The following is a 5,825-nucleotide window of genomic DNA, read 5'->3' as shown; positions in this document are numbered from 1 at the left end:
CCTCTGGACTTGTGAGCAATTTCCACCCCCTCTGTTTGATTTTCTCCAGAATTTGTGGTGACTCATTTGCATTGATTTGGAAGATTAACTCTGGCAATATCTTTCTGGCCCTTATCCGTTCGAATTCACGTTCATGAAAGGCAGCTTTGAATCTCTTCTCATCGAAAGGAACACTCTCCATGGGTTCCTTCCTCTTTTGCCTCTTTGAGCTTGATGATGCCATGAATTGAGTTGCTGTTTTGAAGGGGGGAGGGGGGTTGGAGGATACTGATAGATGAGGAATAGGTTGGCTAGGACATAGTGTGATGAAGGGGTTGATCAAGCCAAAAGTATGAAGTATGGAGAGTTAGAATTTGAGTGTGAGGAATGAGCATGCACTAAGGTTCACTTATATAGGGAGATCACGAGTGGATGGAAGGTGTGGATTGCAAGGATTGTTGCTTGATGGACGGTTGGGGTTGTGTATGAAGGAAGGACAAGGATCATCACTTGATGAGAGTGATTGGTTCGGTCTTCAAGGGTCTTCCTTCTCCAATGTTGCATGGCAACGTTTCCCCATGCGTTCCCTCTTGAGAGATGTGTGTAGTGTTCTTCATTAAGTGGCGGAATCTCCCCCTATTTAATTGTCCAATCAATCCCCTTCAATGCTCTTTTCCTTTTTCCTATAAAGATTTAAAATAAGGAAATTAATATCATAAAAATCAAACTCTACGGCTAGAATAATAAAGAGAAGAAAAAGAGTTTGTATATTTATGAATTTCAACTAGCCAACTACTTGTGTATCCTTATAGGCAGATTGATGGCACCTTGGGGTGACACCAAACTTAGTTTGGAGCACTGTGATGAAAAGTTTTGTTCAAAGCTCCAAGAGTTCTGCTTTGAACACCAAACTTGTTCTTCACTATATACTGCATGATAAAGATTTCACCAAGTGTTTGTCAAGTTTGGGTTGAAATTCATAAACATTGATTTATTCACTATTTTAAAAACATATAAAACATGGGTTGCCTCCCATGAAACGCTTCTTTAGCGTCACTAGCTTGACGTTTTTCCCTCATCAGGGTGGTTGGTAGTGCTTAAAGTCCTCCCCTCTTGCTGTGGACTTATATCCATTGGTTGGATCAATGATCTCCACATGTTCCAGGGAAAGAACTCTGTTGATAGTGAAGACCTTAGGTAACTGAGATGGTACAGTGGGGAGATTAGGGGGAATATCTGGGAAGTAAGCTGAGACAACTCTATCCCCTGGAGAGAAGTCTTCCGTAGGGATCTTCTTGTTCCTCCACCTCCTTGGTACCTTCTTCTTTGTTTCTTTTGAGGTTGCCTTGCCCTCGATGACCTCTTTTTCTAAAGGAGTTGTGATGCTGTCTTTACCTGCCTCTAGAGGTTTAGGTTCTTCCAATTTTTCCTTGAGCTGTGGCAATTGCTGTTTTCCTTGTTTATCAATTAAGGGGATCTCAGAATGAACTGGCTGTGCTTCAGTGCTTGTCTCCTCTTCCAGTGTCTCATTATCATTTGTGCTTAGTTCCTTGTCCTCTTGATTTGTTTCTTGTGAGAGTTTGAAAACATTGAAGCTGAGTTGTTCATCATGGATTCTCAATATTAGCTCCCCTTTCTCTACATCGATAAGTGCTCTGGCCGTAGCTAGGAATGGTCTTCCCAATATGATTGGGTGAGTATGACTCTCTTCCATGTCTAGTATGACAAAGTCTGTTAGGAGAAAGTATTTCCCAACCTTTAGCAACACATTTTCCACCACTCCTATTGCTTGCTTTTGAGTTTTGTCAGCCAGTCTGATGATTACATCTGTGGGTATTATCTCATTGATCTGCAGCCTCTTCACCAGGGATAAGGGCAGTAAGTTGATGCTGGCCCCCAAATCACATAGTGCTCTATCAAACATAGTTTCACCTATGGCACAAGAGATGTGAAAGCTCCCTGGGTCTCTTCTTTTTGTAGGCAACTCAGGTTGAATAAGGGCACTACATTCCTTGTTCATCACTATAGTCTGGCCTCCTTTGAGTGAGCTTTTCCTGGGAAGAAGTTCTTTCATATACTTGATGAAAGCAGGCATTTGTTGAATTGCCTTGATGAATGGTATGTTTACATGCAGAGATGCAAACAAGTCTAGGAACCTTGAGTATATTCTCTTTCCCACAGCACCATTGAGCAGTTGAGGGAAGGATGCATAGAGCTTCAGCAGCTCTTGTTGTGAGATTTCTGGTTCTTGGTGATCTCTATCCTCCTCCTTTGTTGAGTTGTCTTCAGGTTGTTCGAAAAGTTTGCCTTGCTTGTCTTCAGTCTCTTGATCACTTGTAGTGACCATTTTGCAATCTTCCCATCTTACTTTCTTTGCTTCTCCTTTGGGGTTTTTCTCCGTGTCACTTGGGAAGCTATCGGTAGGTTTGGGAATCTTCTCAGCTAAACATCCCACCTAGAATTCCAGCTTTCTAATGGTCTCTCCCTGGTTCTTAATATTGGCTCGCACCTCCTCCTTGAACACCTTATTTTCTTGAATCTCTTGGCATATTCCTTCAAGTAAGGTTTCAATATTAGAGAGCTTGTCATCAATTGATGGTTGATTCGGAGCAGATGTGCTGTTTTGGTTTTGATAGGCGTGTGGAGAAGTGTTGTTGTGGGGGTGTTGAGATGTCCTCTGTGTGAATTGTTGGTGAGCTGCATTATTGTTGGAGTTGTAACGTCTCTAGTCTTGGTTTTGATCTTGCTGACTTCCCCACCCAAAGTTTGGGTGGTTTCTCCATCCAGGGTTGTAGGTCTTGGAGTATGGATCATAGTTTTGCCTTGGTGAATTCCCAATGTAGTTGGCTTGCTCCTGACTACCCTCTACTTCTTCATTCACTCCTTCTTGGGTTGTTGATGAAGTGGAGATTGCTGCTACTTGGTTCTTTTCCATCTTCTTGGTGAGGTCAGCCAGCTGCTGGGTAATGAGCTTGTTTTGGGCCAACAGAGCATCTACATTGTTTAGCTCCATTACTCCTCTTGTGTTCCCTCTTTCGGAAGCATAGAAGTAGTCGTTTTCTGCTACTGTTTCAATAACATCTATGGCTTCCTCAATAGTCTTCTTCTTGTTCAAAGATCCTCCGGATGAATGGTCTACGGCCTTCTTTGACTCATAAGAGAGCCCTTCATAGAAAATGTGCAGCTGCACCCATACGTTGAACATATCTGGTGGGCACCTCCTTGTAAGGTCTTTAAACCTCTCCCATGCTTCATATAGAGTCTCACCATCTTGTTGCCTGAAAGTTTGGACCTCAGCTCTCAGCCTATTGATTCGTTGAGGAGGGTAAAATCTTGCTAAGAATTTGTTCACCACGTCTTCCCAAGTTGTCAAGGTTTCCCTTGGGAAAGATTCCAGCCACTTGGCTGCTTTGTCCCTGAGTGAGAATGGAAATAAGAGCAGTCTATAGGCGTCAGGATTAACACCATTAGACTTCACTGTGTCACATATTCTCAGGAAGGTGGTTAAATGTTGATTGGGGTCTTCTTGAACACCTCCTCCAAATGAACAGTTGTTCTGAACAAGGGTGATGAGCTGTGGATTAAGTTCAAAATTGTTGGCATGGATTGTTGGCTTTTGGATGCTACTTCCACAATTGCCTGGATGTCTACTTTCCAACGCAATTGAGAGAGCGCCATTTGAAGTTTTGTAGCTCCAGAAAATCCATTTTGAGTGCAGGAAGTTCAGAATCCAACAGCATCAGCAGTCCTTTTTCAGCCTGAATCAGATTTTTGCTCAGCTCCCTCAATTTCAGCCAGAAAATACCTGAAATCACATAAAAACACACAAACTCATAGTAAAGTCCAGAAATGTGATTTTTAATTAAAATAATAAAAATATACTAAAAACCAACTAAATCATACTAAAAACTAAGTAAAAATAATGCCAAAAAGCGTATAAATTATCCGCTCATCACAACACTAAAATTAAATTGTTGCTTGTCCCCAAGCAACTAAAAACAAAGTAGGATAAAAAGAAGAGAATATACAATGAATTCCAAAAACATCTATGAAGATCAGTGTTAATTAGATGAGCGGGGCTATTAGCTTTTTGCTTCTGAACAATTTTGGCATCTCACATTATCCTGTGAAGTTCAGAATGATTGGCATCTATAGGAACTCAGAATTTAGATAGTGTTATTGATTCTCCTAGTTCAGTATGTTGATTCTTGAACACAGCTACTTTATGAGTCTTGGCCGTGGCCCTAAGCACTCTGTTTTCCAGTATTACCACCAGATACATACATGCCATAGACACATAACTAGGTGAACCTTTTCAGATTGTGACTCAGCTTTGCAAAAGTCCCCAATTAGAGGTGTCCAGGGTTCTTAAGCACAATCTATTTTTTTTTACTTTGGACCTCGACTTTAACCGCTCAGTCTCAAGTTTTCACTTGACACCTTCACGCCACAAGCACATGGTTAGGGACAGCTTGGTTTAGCCGCTAAGGCTAGGATTTTATTCCTTTAGGCCCTCCTATCCACTGATGCTCAAAGCCTTGGATCCTTTTTATTACCCTTGCCTTTTGGTTTTAAGGGCTATTGGCTTTTTGCTCTTGCCTTTTGGTTTAAAGAGCTTTTGGCTTTTTCTGCTTGCTTTTTTTTTTTCGCAATTTTTTTTGCAAGCTTTGTTCTTCACTGCTTTTTTTTCCTTCAAGAATCATTTTTATGATTTTTCAGATTATCAAATAATATTTCTCCTTTTTCATCATTCTTTCAAGAGCCAACAATTTTAACATTCATAAACAACAAATTCAAAAGAAATATGCACTGTTCAAGCATTCATTCAGAAAACAAAAAGTATTGTCACCACATCAAAATAATTAAACTATTTTAAAATTCGAAATTCATGTACTTCTTTTTCTTTTTCAGAAAACAATTTTCATTTAAGAAAGGTGATGGATTCATAGGACATTCATATCTTTAAGACATAGACACTTAGATACTAGTGATCATATAGTAAAGACACAAACATAATTAAACATGAAGCATAGTAAACGAAAAACAGGAAAATAAGAACAAGGAGATTAAGGAATGGGTCCACCTTAATGAGGGTGGCGTCTTCCTCTTCTTGAAGAACCAATGGTGCTCTTGAGCTCCTCTATGTCTCTTCCTTGCCTTTGTTGCTCTTTCCTCATAGCTCTTTGATCTGCAGTCAATTGCTCTACCACTGAATTATGGAAAAACAAAAGCAATGCTTTTACCACACCAAACTTAAAAGTTTGCTCGTCCTCGAGAAAAAGAAGAAAGAAGTGGAGAAGATAGAGGAGATGGAAGTGTATGAATGGGTGGGTTTGGGAGGGAAATGGTTTGAATTTGAATGGTGAGGTAGGTGGGGATCCTGTGGGGTCCACAGATCCAGTGGGGTCAAGGATTTAGTATCCCTGCTCCAATTAGGCGTACAAAATGCCCTTACTGTGCAATCCTGGCATTGGATGCTAGACTGCTGCCTGTTTCTGGCATTAAACGCCCAAATGTAGCCTGTTTCTGGCATTTAACGCCAGACTGATGCTTGTTTCTGGCGTTAAACGCCAGCTTGGTGCTTGTTTCTGGCATTAAACGCCAGACAGATGCTTGTTTCTGGCGTTTAAACGCCAGAATGATCTTCCTCCAGGGTGTGCTATTTTTCATGCTGTTTTTCATTATGTTTTTGATTTTCCATTTGTTTTTGTGACTTCACATGATCATCAACCTAAAGAAAACATAAAATAGCCATGGAAAATAAATAGATATAATTAAATAACATTGTGTTGCCTCCCAACAAGCGCTTCTTTAATGTCAATAGCTTGACAGTGAGCTCTCATGGA

At 40.5% G+C, this 5,825-nt stretch overlaps 1 non-coding gene across 1 annotated transcript; it reads left to right on the top strand.

Moving 5' to 3' along the window:
- The first annotated feature begins 3,179 nt into the window (after positions 1-3,179).
- On the top strand, positions 3,180-3,286 carry LOC112774060 (small nucleolar RNA R71). The gene has a single exon (XR_003188572.1). It is a non-coding gene; the product is annotated as a small nucleolar RNA R71 (small nucleolar RNA).
- The last annotated feature ends 2,539 nt before the right edge of the window (positions 3,287-5,825 follow it).

This window comes from Arachis hypogaea, chromosome 18, assembly GCF_003086295.3.
Source record: "Arachis hypogaea cultivar Tifrunner chromosome 18, arahy.Tifrunner.gnm2.J5K5, whole genome shotgun sequence".
Classification (NCBI taxonomy): domain Eukaryota; kingdom Viridiplantae; phylum Streptophyta; class Magnoliopsida; order Fabales; family Fabaceae; genus Arachis; species Arachis hypogaea.
Note: the sequence above shows the minus strand (reverse complement) of the source record. Positions and strands in the feature narration are given on the sequence as shown.